The following is a 16,143-nucleotide window of genomic DNA, read 5'->3' as shown; positions in this document are numbered from 1 at the left end:
TTTTTGAGGGTTGCTACCTCAATCCTTTCCTACAGAAATTTGAGGAAATCATGGCATACTGTCATGATGGGTCCATGCAAGGCCTGGCTTGTTTTCCTTCCCTCTCTCCATCAGTCCTTCTTTCTCTTTCTCCCTTCTTCCCTCCTTCTCCCTTTCTTTCCTTCCTTCCTTTCTTCCTTCTCTCCTTCCTTCCCTCCTTCCTTCCTTCCTCTCTTCCCTGCTGCCCCTAACTCTTATTCCTATCTCCCACATCACTAATAAGTAACAATACTATTCAAGCATGTTTAATATGTATTCTTTTTGTTATATATATTCTTTAAAAAAATATAAGATATGTTTTTAATGGATACAAATGAAATTATGTGCTAATTCTTATTTTTATTTTCTAGATTCACTCAGCATTGATTCTGAAGATCTGTGTATGTTGCTATGTATGCATCTAGTTGGTTGCTTCTAATACCTCAAAGTATTCCATTGGGTGAATCCACCATATTTTACTTATCCAGTCCCCCAACTGTAGACAACTTGATTGCTTCCAACTCCCTACTATCTAAAAAAAGGTCACTCTTAATTGTCTTTACACACATTCTCTGACTTTCCTCTGATATACATATACCAGGAGGCATGTTGCCAGTTCATAAGGCATAGTACCTGACATTTAATTCTTTTTGGCTAGAATGGTTTACAGGATTTCACAGGCTGCATCTCACCAGCAGGACCTGATGGCTTCCATACTCTTACAGTTCCACCAATGTTTGATAATTTCCAGAATGGTAAATTTAGTAAATCTAGTTACTAATGAATTCATATGCTTGCTAGGCTTTTGGGTTTTCTCTTTTGTGAATGAGTGTTTATGTCTTCTGCACATTTTCTATCTGATTCTCACCTTTTTCTTGTTGATTTTTATGAGATTTTTAAAAAATGATAGATGTAAATTCCTTATAAACTTTGACATTACAAATAACTTCAAATCTGTACCTTACATATTTGATCTCTGAAATCTTTAATTTTAGTGTGATAAAATTAATCATTTATTTTGCTTTTAAAATCATCCTCCATTATCTTCTAGGATTTTTATAATATTATCTTTCACATTAGGTCCTAATTCTAAATCCTAATCCTGGAGTCTTGGATTCCTGTGTTAGTCTGCAAATTATCTATCTACCTATCTATCTACCTATCTATCATCATTTATCTATCATTTATTTATCATCGATCTATCTACTTACTATGTATCCACTATAGAGAAAGCTGACCAGCTGAACATTCCCTCTTTTCCCATGTGTTTGTAGTGTGATTCACTCATGTATTATATTTCTCTCTATATGTGATTCCATCACTGAGCTCCCTATTTTGTTCCAGAAATCAGTTTGCCTGTCCTTACATCAGGGCATGGATGACTTTTATTACAAAGGTTTTATGATATGTTTTAGTAATTGATAGAACAAGTGGCCCCTTTGTTTTACATTTTCAAAGGTGACTTTTTCCCCTTTGATTCCCTTTCACATTAAAAACAAAAACAAAAACTCTTAGATTGTTCAAAAAAAATCAAGTCAGAATTTCTTTAGAATTGCTTGCAACTGAAAGATTCATTAGAATATCTACTATATATCATGTTGTCCGACTCAAGAATATGCAATGTCTCCTTTTAATCAGTACTTCTACGTTGTTTAATAGACTTGCATTTTCTTTTTGCCTACAGACATCTTGTGTATTCTTTGTTAATTCCTAAAACCTTTAAGGGTTTTCTTTTTATTTTGAAGGATATTGTATTTTGGGGTATATTTTCTATTTATCTTGATTTAGTTTGCCCATGCCCTTCTTTCCTCTGGGTTCAGGTCTATCTGGAAAAAAAAAAAAATCACACATTAGCATTCTCCTTCTGTAGAAGACCTAGTATTTTCTTTATCTGGTGGATCTAAAATACACTGAAATCCCAAATCTGGCTGAGGTTGAAACTTTCATACCTGTATCTAGTTTGGGATTTATAACAACAACATTTTTATTACTAGAGAGATCTGAACTTTCTTTTGAGGGTTTTAAATGCTTTGCAAACATCACCTCCTTAAATTCCCACAGCATTTCTAAGGATAAGAATGTAGGTGGCAAGGGTAATATACTGTCTTACTTCAGTCATGCAAGGCCAAATCCTGGCCTCATTTTATGTACCATTCAGTGGGAATCACAGATGAACCCTTCAGCAGTGAAAACAGCTCCCACACATACAACTTATGCATGTTGTTTTGAGATGGGCTCAGTGTATAGGAACTAGTGGCTGAAGGCAAACCGAGGTCCCTCTGATGAATTTCTTTCCTTTGCTTGTATTTGTTTCAACTTTTCCTGCTACTCTTTTTCCAGCCAGCCCCTTCCCCCTTTTTTTTGTTTTTCCCAAATCCAGATATAGAAAAAAAGTAGTCAAAGCTAATCCAAAGTAAACTGCTAAATATATATTTTTAAGCTTCAATGTACCACTTAAAATGCCAGACTGTTAAACACCAGACATAGAGTGCATTCTCAAGGGCAATGGCCAGAGGTGGAATGTTTTTAGTAGCCTTTAGCCAACATTTTGTGAGTTCTGTGCCTGTATTATTTCATTATCTTGGACAAAATAAAAGGTTTTCTCCTTCTCCTCCTCCATCTCCTTTACCTCTTCCTTCTTTCCTCTCCCTCCAACCCTTTGTTCACAAAAGATCTTTTTGAAATGAAGGAAAACAGGCAAAAGAATGTGGTAAAAATATAAACAAATATTATGACCATTTTAGCAATAACATCCAAGGGCATTGATAGAAAAAATGACAGGGAAATTTATATTTAAGTGTTGTCCAAGTAAAATTGGAAGTAAATTAAAAGAAAATATAAAACAAAATATATTAGTTTTAATTATTTAGGATTTAAATCAAGACAGAGACTTGGGATAAATTTAAATTAAAAAAAATACTCTCATGAGTGCTTTTGTGATATTTTCTCTGAAAGAAGAAAACAAATATATTTTGGTCACTTTGACAAAAAATACAACTATAAAGTTAGTGACAATTCTTCCCCATACAGATTGCTACTCATAACACATTCTAGTACATACGTATCTCTGAGTAGCTATTCCAGATTTAGAACAATTTAGTTTTGTATACTCTCTAATCTCAAACTATTTAATTTGGGGTGATTATAAGGGAAAAGGGATGAAAAAGTACGGGAGGTGTCTGCAGTGCAGATTTGGAAGATATGAAAATATGGAGAATCATTTTCCTTTTAGAAGTGATTTCAGTTGCCTTCATATACAGTGGGGGTTGTACCTTATGAAAAAGGGGTAGATGGACAATTATCCTAAATTCTGCACAGCTTCATTGTGCTCTGGCTTGAAGTTATTATAAACAGAGCTAATATTGTAACTAACCTTATCAATGAGGACAGTATTTGAGAAATAAAAGTGAATTTACTAATGAAATATTGCATTAGTCGCTTTCCATCTTAGGTAAACAAGTTACTCTGTGCCTTTGTAATGGGCAATAGAACTCCTGAGAAGAAAGTCAATAATTTCAAATTATAAATAAAAAGGGTATCAAAATTGGAGAATAATTATACCAATACATTTTAGTTTATGCATAGATCAGGGTTCAAATACAAAATGATTTAATCTACAAAATAGGTTGCTTTAAAAAATGTGGAAGAGCCAGAGGAATAGGCTCTAGGCAGGGGTTCCAAGATTAAATTTGAAAACATCTCTGCAGAACTGACCCACACAAAAAAAGCTGCTGTCCCTGCAATAAGGAAGACAAGGGATGACTAGTAAGTCGAGGAAGCCATTACTTCAACAATGGACTCTAGCCCACACTCCTTCTGCTTCCATTTGAGGACCAGGAAGCTGCTGACAAAACAACTGGCTCTAGAACCATACCATCACAGCCACAGACCTTGCCAATAAAAGGGATATCCTACCAAATTCTCAACACCCACAAAATTATGCACTGCATACTTAAATCCGTGTTTCTGCTGTAGCTGAGAAGACAAATGCTCACATGTTTTGCCCACTAGCAAAAGTCTCCCATCTCACTTTTTCCTGCCAGTTCTTTCAGGGGCACATCCACCAAGTATTGGCAGAATCTAAGCTATAAAGCACTTCTGCAATAAGGCAAAACACAAGGGGATTAGAAAAGAGTTGAATGAGTCAATATCTACCATATGCTGCATTCTGCGTATTATCTACAACCAAGGTAAACAATTTTATAAACATTTCATAAAAGCTATTATGGCATGAAGATGTAAAGTTACCAGTGGGCAAAAATGTCAGTTGGAAACTAGATGTAGCCCCAATTTGTATTAATTTTAGATATGTAAAATATTACTGAACTAGTCCTTATTTAGTATATGATATCTTAACTGAGGTAAAAATATTTTCTTTTTGGGGCGCCTGGGTGGCTCAGTTTGTTGAGCGACCGTCTTCGGCTCAGGTCATGATTTCACGGCCTGTGAATTCAAGCCACGCATCCAGCTCTGTGAGGACAGCTCAGACCCTGGAGCTTGCTTTGGATTCTGTGTCTCCCTCTCTCTGCCCCTCCCTGGCTCATGCTTTGTCTCTCTCTCTGTCAAAAATAAACATTAAAAAAATACATATATTTTCTTTTTATTTAAGTTTATTTATTTTGAGAAAGAGAGAGACAGACAGACAGAGCGGGTGTGAGCAGGAGAGGGGCAGAGAGAGAGAGAATTCCAAGCAGGCTCCACACTGTCAGCGCAAAGCCCACGGAGACTCGGGACTAGATTTCATGAACATGAGATCACATCCTGAGCCAAAATCAAGAGTCAGATGCTTAACCCACTAAGTCACCCTGGTGTCCTGAGATAAATATATTTTCAAAGACTTCCATAGTTCACTCACAACCTCAGTCCCCTTTACTTTATTTTTGTCATAAGTTCTCATCTGTAATTTTGTCTGTAATTCCATCGTCAGAGTTGTCAGAAACCTAACTGCCAGAGTTAGAGTGGACATATTCAGTAAGAATCATTGTTATTAGTATAGAGCTTTACACTTCTATTCAGAAATTGTCTTGAAATCTTTATTTTTGTATTTTCATTTTTCCTGTTACATTGTACAGGGACTTTTCTCTTAATCAGTTAGAGATATCCAGATTGTTTCAAAACATATTTTTGAAAATGAAAAGTGAAGAACTACTGACAAAATGACAGACAGGTCATTTATCCATGGCTTTACAGACTAAAGCAGGGTGACCTGGGCTGCAGAGGGAGGAGGGTGGGGTGTGACCTCAGAGGGGATCTGGCCTGACAGGAGTTGGGGTGGGCATTTGGAGAGGAGTAAGATCAGCTTTGTCTAGCCCTGCGTGTCGGCTGTGCATAAACCTTATTGGGAAATGAGCCAAAACAACAAACTCTAATAAAGTCTGCAAAGCATATTTCCTGGGAGCCCCCCTCATTACCTGGACAGCAGTATGGATGGTCACTGATGTGAGGGCCTTCCTCAGGTCCTGGGAAAGAAGCTCATCAATACCACAAGGCTTTACTAAGCTCCATGTCTACTGCCTGTTGAGAAAGCTTTGTCTGTTTTAAAGAACCCAGAACACTCATAAGCCCTGAATAATAGAGTGTAAGCAGACTTGGTAGTCAGGGATGAGGTTGAATGCAAGGGAAAATCTTGGTACTAGAAGCTAAGTGGCACCAAATATTGGTGACATACTCACTCATTACACCAAATATACTAGGTGTTCACCTACATAATCTCCTTTGAGCTTCACAATATTCCAAAGTAGATGGCAGAGATGTTATTACCTTCATCTAATTGATAAAAACAATAAAGCTCAGAGAGGTTTTAAAACTAGCCGAGAGTCACACTGCCAGGGAAATAGCAAAGAAAACCATATCATAAGGTTGAATTTAGTCAAAAAATGTTATTTCTTACTGCGATAGATTTAATATAGTAAGTAAATAGCCTTACTAAAAGGGATAGGATATTTGAAACTTTAATTCAACATGTTTGGGTAGGAATATCCTGAAGCCGTGTTATTATAAGAAAAATAAATTTTTAGAAAAGCATCAACGTCAAAGCAATGGCTGATTTGGTCAATCAAATTGAATCACCAGTTAATTACGTTAAATATCTTTAAAATTAGGAAAAAATGCAATCAAAGTAGTTATTTGATGTTGTGAAGTCAAATAAAAAATCATTGTGGGTTTTTTCTCATTTTTCAAATAATGGTGTTGGCACAGTGTAGGGAAACAAACCACAGACCTATAGAATCCCATATTAATATTTCTTGGTACATTATGAATCATTTATTGCTCTACATATTTTTACACCAAGGCTGGATTACTGATCTGAATTTTACATCATCTCCTCTATTTCTTGTGCTAGAGAATTAATTTGGATAATTTATTTGGTATTCATTTGCTTCTTTATTCATTCTGTCCAGTTTTAAGCACTTGTTGGGTGACAGGTACAACATGATTTTTATAAAGAAAATGTAATGGTATTTAAGCATGAGAGAGAACCTCACACTGTGGAATTGCACTTGAATCACAGCACACTTGGTCTTTCTTTCTAGCTCTAGGCAAAAGTTCTCAGGGAACCAGAGAGAGAATACTTAAAAAAAGATATCAATGGTGACATTGGCTACAATAATTAAGAAATATTTCTGGTTGTGAAGAGGTGGGATTTCATCATAGTTTAGATGATATGATCTGAAAAACTGGAGATAACCCCAAGTTCTTCAGTGGATGAATAGATAAACATACTTGGGTATCTCATGGAATAAAGATACTGGGCAATAAAAAGAGAGAAACTGCTGATTTCTGCAATAACATGGCTAGCTCTGAGTGCATTATGCTAAATGAAACTAGCCAGACTCAAAAGGCTAGATGCTTTATAATTCCATTTATGAGATTCTTGAAAAGTGAAAACTACAGAGAAAGGAGACAGATAACAAGCAGGGGCTGGGCAAGTTTGGGGCAGTGTTGACTACAAAGGACATGAGGGAATTTGGGGAGGTGATGAGACTGTTGTATATCTTGAGTGGGTGATTACATGCATGTGTACATGTGCCAAAACTCATCGATCTGCATACCAAAAAGGATGACTTCTACTATATATAAATTATACCTAAAAAATGACACTGGATTCTAGAGTTTGATTTATTAGGTTTCAATCAAATCCCACCTCTGCTATTTGTTATTTGTATAACCTTGGCCAAATTACTTTGCTTATTTAATAATCCTCATTTATAAGTATCAAAATAATATTTACAGTTGTCTTAAGGATTAAATGAAGTAATCTATGTGAATTGCCTAGCATAGTACCTGGTATCGATTTACTTTCAGCAAAGAGAAGTCACAAGTTTATGCAAATAACACACTTACCACTGCTGCTTCTTTTGTTAGACAAGTGGGCCCTCCATTATTTCCTCACATTCATACATGTTCTCCCAGGACAACAGTTCATGTCCTGAGCTTCCCCATTTGCCCTCAAGCACCAGGATACCTACCATGAGCACACCACCATCCCCTTTACTGGGGCTTAGAATAGCTGGTTCCATGACATGTTTTCTCTTAATGGCAGCCACACACTGTGCTTATCAAGGATAGAAAGAAAGAGAAGACAGCCCACAATTCAATCATTTCCCACTGCTGATTTATTCATGATGATTGACTTTTTTTCTATTTTTTTCCTTATCCAAAATATCAAAAAATGTCATTTACAAACAAAAATAAGGAATTGTTACAATAATATATGCAACTCCTTATTTCAAAGCATTATATTATTAGGACCTAAAAACTCCTTTAAGCATTATTATTTGGTACAGCAAAGAGTTTAGTTAGTTTGAAGGTCAAAAAAAATGGAAATTACTTTCATCCAATATCAAGGCTAATGGTGAGGAACCATGGCATGGATCCTCTAAAACAATGGATAGTGCCCAAATTCTCTACATGGTACAGTGCTTCATTTTGGAAAGCATTTCATTTCTTTTTCCAACAGATTGCTTTTCTAATTATATTTTGCTTATGTCATTGCCCTTACTTTGCATTTTCAGAGAACTCAACAAGGACAGGTGGCAGAGGGTGAGAGGAAACAAAATGACCTAGAGATATACTAGATTCAACTTTTGGAAGTCAGGAACCCCAATGTACAGTTTTACTTCTGCAGGTTGATGCCCAAAGACAAAATAAATGCATTCATCTCATAAACCTTGGTCTTGCGTTAAATGCAAATTATTCTTGAGAGATAACATATTCAATCTTATTAGTCATTTACATGTTAGTAAGAACAGGTTTCTAAGATGATTTGTTGATGAGGGTCAGAATGAGAAAGAGGAGGAATGAGAGCTTTGGGCAAATGTTGAGAGTGGGGGAAATACCAACACCCTAAGTGTTTTAATGATGTAGAAAGAAGACACTGGGGTTACTAAAACTCAACTTTTCTTACAGTTATCAACCCTTTTAACCCTCAGACCATACAATGGCTTGTTTTTTTAATGTATTTGGAAGCTAGTTGTATATTGAAATGTTATTGAATTTTCTTTTTCTGCATACCTACATAATATTCCTTCTGGTCCTGACTGCAAAAGCAAAATGCTGTTGTCCACCTAGTTACATAATTACATTTGATGCAATAGAGCCTTACCTGAGAATTTCTGGAGAGTACACACACATACACACACACACACAGCCTCACAGACACTTTTGCCTCTTCTATAAATAGAGAAAAGGTTAATTCCACTCTACCTGAACCCTGAGCATGGCCTCTCATTTGAGTTGATTATTAGTAGATAGTAAAAGAGGAATACGCATGCTAATAATATGCCTTGGTCACTTTTATTTCAATCATGTGCCAAGAGGTCCTTTATTCTTGGGAAAATATAGTTTCCTGACAAAAATACTTTTATGGTTTTCTGAGGAAATGCAAATAAATTGTGGGACATCTATCTGTGTGACCAGTATAGTATACTTTCTGTGGTAGTCTACAAAGATGGCCAATGGTAAATTTTCCTTCCCATACATGCATTGCATCCTACCTATCAAGAAGTATATTTTCTTTCCTCTTGAGTCTAGATGGGAACTCTGAATTATTGTGACCAAAAGAGTGTGGTGATAGTGATATTTGGAACTTCTGAGGTCAGACCTTACTTAAATAGACTGACAATTCCTGCTTTCTCCTCTTAGAAACCAGCTGTCATGTAAAAGATCCAGATCAACATGTATGAGACTACTATGCTGTAAATACCTGGTCACAGGGAAAGGCCACATGGACCATATATGTAAACTAATGCTAGTGAGTGATCATAGTTGATTCCACATCAAGCAAACATCAGCTGAAACTATTGTCTCACAGAATCAACAATAAATTGTGTTTTTTAAGTCACTAAGTTTTAGAGTGGTTCATTGTACAGCACTACATACAGAAACATTTTCCTTCCCCATTCATTTCACATGTGTCACCTCCAACAAGGATTAAAAATAATAAAATCAAAGAAACATGCATGTTGAACAATTAAGAATGTATACACATTCATGGGGTGCCTGGATGGCTCGGGTGGCTCAGGTGGTCAAGTATCTGACTCTTGATTTTGGCTCAGGTCATAGTCTCAAATTTCATGGGATCAAGCCCTGCATCAGGCTCTATGCTGACAGCATGGAGCCTGCTTGGGATTCTGTCCCTCCCTCTCTCTTTCTGCTCTCCCCCCACCCCTGCAAAATAAATAAATAAACTTTTAAAAAAAGAATGCATACACATTCATAAGTAACATTTTATTGTCAAGATGCCAAGCAAGCAAATTTTTCAGCTTAAATTAATCTTTCAATTTAAATTACGTCACTATGATAGATCACTTTTTTAAGAAATCAGCCTCCATATCCATTAGGTTTGGAAGGTCCACTTTCAATGTGGTATCTCATTCTGCTAATATAAGCTGAAGGCAGTAGTAAAACCAGAAATGCATGTAATTGAAAAGTACACCCATCTATTCATTCATTTTGTTTTCTCTGATCTACATTTAAAAAAATATTTATGAGCTTGTTTGGAAAATGTGAAAGAAAAAAAATCAATAGAGTAACCATGATTTATAAAGGTGAAACCTTTATGTCATGAATATTTCATCAGGGAAATGTGGAAGCCCTCAGATTTTATCTGAGTATATTCCTCAATCTGATGTGATTAATTCATGAATAGGCTGACACCCATTATTAATGGAGATGATCACTGAGTACATAGGAACAGGATGAGAGTTACAAAACAAACACTAGTCTCAGGAGGCTTCTGGGAATTTTGAAAATAGTCTGGGTCAAAGGTAATTAAAGGCCAATGGTGAGGAGAGAAGAACAAGGAGAGGACAAGATTTTCTGCATGCCTTGCAGAGGGACATCAAAGTGAGTCAAATCATACAGTCTGCTAGAGAATTGAGCCAAACCCTCCTTTTTCCTAGGACTGGATCAGATGACTCTCTCAGAAGCCATTTCAGTGGAGAACCTAGTCAACTATATTTGTCTTGACTGTTGCTCAATTTCCCCAAGTATCCAACTGTTTTTAAATTCTTCCACCCATTCTGAGAGCCGTGGAAACATTAATATACAAAATAGAAAAACCAAAAGACATTTTATGGAGAAGAAATAAACTGACCACATTCAAGAGGCCCATAGTCAAGAAATTAGTGATTCAACCAGTGGCACAATAAACACCCATGAATTTCCAGTAGAGTGGGAGGCAGCACAAAGAACAAGGTAAATTACAAGCATAACAAAAGAGAAGTATATTTGATAAAGAGCTCAGGTGGATAGTGGCCAAAGGCAGTTCTGCAGCAAGGTTTCAAATGGCAAAGGTGTGAGGAGCAGGATGGCCCAAGCTGTGCAATGCCTTCAATAGTTTTCAAAGGTGGCCCATGGTGATGTGATTTCATTCTAAAGTATTGATTTCGTTGAAGAAACCCAAAAATTTCCAAGAGTCATTGAGAAGGATATAGAAATTGTCAGAAGTTAATTTAGCAGCAGAAGCACTTGCTGAGACTAACATGTTTCCTTGCAAAGGAAACTCACCTTGGATTTGAAGGCAGTCTTTTCATGGCTCCAAAAAAACAGTACAGGTGTTTGTGTCTCTATTAGTGAGCTCTTCAACCTGGTGCTGAAAGAAGTCTGTTTGCTTTTGGTATATTTAATTATGGTAGAAGAGACAGAAGACATCATGACAAGGTGTGTCAGCAGGGAGGAAGTGTATGTATGGTGTGCACGAGCCTCCTTGATTCTAATTGGCTGTTCTTTGTTGGCAAGGAGAACTGGTGATTTTCCTTACCTAAGAGACTGACCCCAGAACATATTATGCACATTCAAGAGTCCTATATAGATTAACAGAAACATTTTAAAAATGTTTTAGCATGCAAAAATGGTCTTTAGTCTTTTCCTCACTTACTATGAGTCAGACTATACATATCATAAATATGTATATGCAAATAGGGGGGAAATTAAGTCTGTTTTATCCTTTTTTCTATTCCTGGTATCTAGCAAGTAAATACTCTGTAATTTTTACTACATGAATGAAAGGAAAGAATGAATGAAATGAAATGAATGAATGAATGAATGAAGTTCTTAGAAGTCTTCCACAATATAAGGCGCATTCATATTTTTACTTAAACATTTAGGTTTCCTTCCTTGATTACACTAGTGAATACATTCTTATATACAACCAATACAACTTTATATATGAATTGATTTAGAGCCAAAATGCTACAAATTTTTTTTTTTTTTAAATGCAGCAAAGCAAAACAGAAAACAGTGAGCTAGACAGGGACTTAGATTCTTGTTTTTGGAGTTTCACTAATTTGCCGGGGACTTGAGAATTTCACTGCCTCTGGATTTTAGCCTCCTCGGCATAAAAGGTAGGAAGGGCAGTGGGAGAAGTGCTCTAAGGTTCAAAGTGCTTTTCAGAGACAACATTTTATGATTCCATAAAGAAGATGTATTTTTAGAGCATGACATGGGACTTTTTGTAACTTCATGAGATGAGAAAAAGAATCATAATGTGTGAAAGCTAAGGAATAATTTCAATTGAGAAAATAGAACAGGAAGAAATTGTTTTGAAGAATCTGGTTTAATACCATAACTGCAGGAAGATAAATGGTTACGATATGCGGGATTAATGGTGGTCCCATCATTCTTAAATGTCTTGTCATACCTATTTATTTATCTAGAAGCTGATCTGGGATTACTTAACTGATTGATGTGAATTTGAAAGCTCCGATGGCATTCGCTGTCTGTCTATCTCTGTCCCTGTCTCTTCTCTGTCTCTATCTTTCTATGTCTCTGCTTGTCTGCCAATCTTTCTGTGTTTCTTACACACACACACACACACACACACACACACACACACACACACACCTCGCCAGGCCAGAAAAATCTCTGTGGTCAGTCCTCAAACAATCTAGGAAGTAAAGGCAACACATAGCCTCTCTGATGCTTTATGGCCTGTGTGCTAGCCAACCTGATTTGAGGAACTTCCTTTTTCTCACTGCCTATTCATTCAGTAGCAGGTTATTCAGATTTTACTCCTAATGGCAAAGAGATTTTTAATTTTTTCAAAATTCTGTCTTTATAAGTTAAAAGACCCATATTTTTGTTATACACATGCCATTCTGTAAATCTGCTTTTTTGAAAGATAACTTCTACCAAATGAAGTTAAAATGGACTAAATCAAAACCAAACCTAATTTCTTGGCTTTCCTCATTTTTCCCATGTCACCCTTCTATCCCTTAAATGGCTGCTAAAATGACTTAACTTATAAACATTGAATAAAAAGTGTGCAAAATGTCCTCTAAAAAAAGATGTTAGCAGTTTAGAATATGTCATTTTAGACTTATAATCTGTTATAACATTTGATTTACCTATCAAAAAGGAAAAGATCCATGTTAGGTTTTTTTCCCCTTCATTAGTAAAATCCATTTTAAGGTCTCCAGGAGGTAAATTATTTTTAGAATTAGTTTTTATTTTATTAGTCAGGTTGCAGAGTGTCAAAATTGCACTGAAGCCAGTGGCACTTCACTGAGCTTATTAATATTGATATGATCACTCTGTATTCTGTGCTGAGTGACACTGCTAACCTTCTGAGATGGTGAGGATTCTTCTTAAAGGGACCACACAATTTTTAAAAATAGATCATCGGATCTTTTCTTCTGGTGTTTGTGAAAAGGGCAAGTAGAATGTCTACATCAGTGGTTGTTTGTTTGTTTGTTTGTTTGTTTGTTATGATTTAATTAATTCAACCAATGTTTCCTAAGCACCAGCTCACCACTATGCTAGATGCTGAGGCTGGCTGCGAAGGACCTCCAATATGTGGTTTTCCCCTTCAAGGAGTTCAGTTTGTTTAGTAAAGATTTCTCTAGCACCTTGTATGTGTTAGATGCTGTGCTGGGAACTATAGAACATTTTAAATGGTTACAGTATTATCTCTATAGTCAAGGGACTTACTAATTAGTAGAGGGGGTTAAGAATTATTACATTATAAAAAGCCCCGAAGGATCTGTGAGGTGAGATATTATGTCAGTGGTGAGAAGTCTTCAAAAACAGATGATATTTGAACAGGGCTTAGAAAGATGAGTAGGTTCTGAGAGATGGAGATTAGGGGTACAAAAAGGGAAGAAAGGACAAAGGAGATGTTCAGAGGGAACAGCCTGAGCAAAGAGAAGCAAATCTAACTAAAATATAGTCAGAGAACCACAAGTAGCTGTTTAAATAGAGAATATGTTTGGGAATGTAGTAGATAGCAGAAATTGGGTCCTGGCCATGTTACTGAAGCTGAAGTGCCAACTGGAGTAATCCAAGCTAAATTTCCACATAGGTATCTATCAAAAGTTACCAAGAAAGGAATCAAATCTATTGCTTACAACAACAGTTTTTGATACAAGGTTAGATTAATTCTTTCAAAGGCTGGCATCATGCTTGGAATAATATTTTACTAAATACTAGAAGCTACTTTTTTTTTACCTGGAACCCAGTTTGTCATTTTTAGTATAACTATGAATCAAAATAGTGACCAGTGTCTATGGAAAGTGAGAGTCAACCATCTATCTACTATAAAAGATAAGAGGACATTTTGCAATTTATATTAAAAGTACAACCAGGAATACATTTTAATTTTTTATAGTGTAACTTCTTTCAGTGTGATCTCCAGTTATTGTTGACAGCGCATTGTGTATCTACAACTAATATTTCAGAAAGAAGATTCTGGAAACTTCTTTCAGAGCATGATAGAAGAAAGTCTGAGTTCACTCTGTCTTGAATTGCTTGGGAATCAGTCTGGACCTAAATATGGATTCAGGAAACCTTGTCTTTAATCACGGCTTTGCCAGTCACTATGTTAAATGTAAAATGCATGAAAAGGATTAGAAGTCTTTTGTTTTTTTTTGTTTTTTATTTATGAAAAATAGAATAAATTCTTCTGAGCAAACATTACAGGAATTCAGAACAAACATAGGAATCAGCAGAACTGAACCTAACACAACCAATATTAGAATCTCCTTACCTTACCTTGTAATACTTGAGGTATTACTTGAAATATGAGGAGATGTTGATAGTTGACTCAAATCTCATTCTCTCCTAAATACTGGATAATACAAAAGTTAACAATTTCATTAATGGAATGGAAACAATTTGTCCAAGAATACTGAAGTAATGGTTCTCCCAGTATAATTGGAAAAACAGACATGTAAACAAATAATAGGAATTGGTGAGTGTTATAGGAGATCGATATAAAGTATTATGGGAAGATAGATGAAGGACTAACAACTTGCTGCGTGTCTGATTAATGGTATACTCCCTATATCTACAAGGTGCTATTCTCTCCTGAGTGATTCATTGGAAGAAATTAATAAAGCAAATTTAACAGTGTTTTCACCATTGGTGCCAAAGCTAGCATCTAGGTCAACATTCTTTAGCCTTATATGCTTGAGTAATACCACTATAATATATACCAAAGGAAAGCCTTCTGGCTCCCTTGAACTAGGAGTTCTCTTTTCTGCTGTCTGAAACACTCAACACCCTCCAACTCTCTATGTCTTACATGATTGTTACCAGAAACCTGGCCTTCATTTAAGCCTCCAGATAAGTGTGTCACTATGGTGATGGTACACAGAGGGAACTTGAAGTACCAGATATACAAGGCAAGCAAATGCCAGCAATGATAAAAATCAAAGGACTGCATCCAGGTCGAAGATAAGCAAAGGGTACAGTTGAGCATGTGGGATCCCAAAGTAAGGCAGCAGGACAACCAGGGATGTGGTGGTCTTCAGGGAATTCTCCATATCAGCCAATCTCCAAATCATAGGGTGGGAGAGCGAGAGGCAAGTAAATGGGCTGACCCATCTCACCTCTTCCTCGCTCTCCCCCATGACCTTCCTTCAAACAGATCCCCAGAGCAATCCAGTCTGTCCTGGGATAAGAAAAAATTTATATGTATTTATATACAGTTATAATTAATTGTCTCTCTATATTCTTAATTATGTCATTTATATTTCTAAAATGAGGAAAAATAACTATCATTGCAAATCATTTTAGTACTAGAGATTAATTTGTATGTACAAAATTTGGCGTTTTGTGACTTTAAATTAAGTTCTACTGTCTCTAAGGAAAGTTGTAAGGGTTCAACTCAGAAAAGGATTAGATCATGCAGGACTGAGTATAGTACAAGTAAGCAATACTGAACAATAAGGCAATATTATAAAAGAAAATGGTATGATAGAGAATTCCCTTTTCTCTTGCAAACATGTCATTTTTTCAGAATTTCTTAATTGAGAAAGTGGTGCACTTGTCTCTGATTTGTTGAAAGAGAGCAAATATTAATACCACAACAGATGCTAAATAGCATAGATTGAAAAGCTCTGACATGAGTTAATATAATGTAGGTCTTATTTTTATGATGTAATTGTGAATTATGTACTTTATGCATTGGTAATTAGAGAGCTGAGCAGATGGAGAAGGTTTAGCTTAAAGTGATGTGTCCATTAAAATAACCTGCACTGCCAAGAGTCTATTCATGTTCATGAGAATAGCAAATTTGTTCTATTAAAATATGATTGGAAGATAAGGACTTATTGTCATTGTGTTGGAGTCATCCATCTAATGATGGGAGCAAAAACCCATTGAAAATGTCAAATCCACCTATTA

At 36.0% G+C, this 16,143-nt stretch overlaps 1 long non-coding RNA gene across 1 annotated transcript; it reads left to right on the top strand.

Moving 5' to 3' along the window:
- The first annotated feature begins 393 nt into the window (after positions 1 to 393).
- LOC122205037 lies at positions 394 to 9,325 on the top strand. Its single transcript, XR_006195883.1, has 3 exons — positions 394 to 478; positions 4,062 to 4,208; positions 9,163 to 9,325. It is a non-coding gene; the product is annotated as an uncharacterized LOC122205037 (long non-coding RNA).
- Positions 9,326 to 16,143: the final 6,818 nt, after the last annotated feature.

The sequence above is a fragment of the Panthera leo genome, chromosome D4 (assembly GCF_018350215.1).
Source record: "Panthera leo isolate Ple1 chromosome D4, P.leo_Ple1_pat1.1, whole genome shotgun sequence".
NCBI classification, from domain to species: domain Eukaryota; kingdom Metazoa; phylum Chordata; class Mammalia; order Carnivora; family Felidae; genus Panthera; species Panthera leo.
The sequence above is the reverse complement of the archived record's forward strand: the minus strand, read 5'-3'. Positions and strand labels throughout refer to the sequence as shown.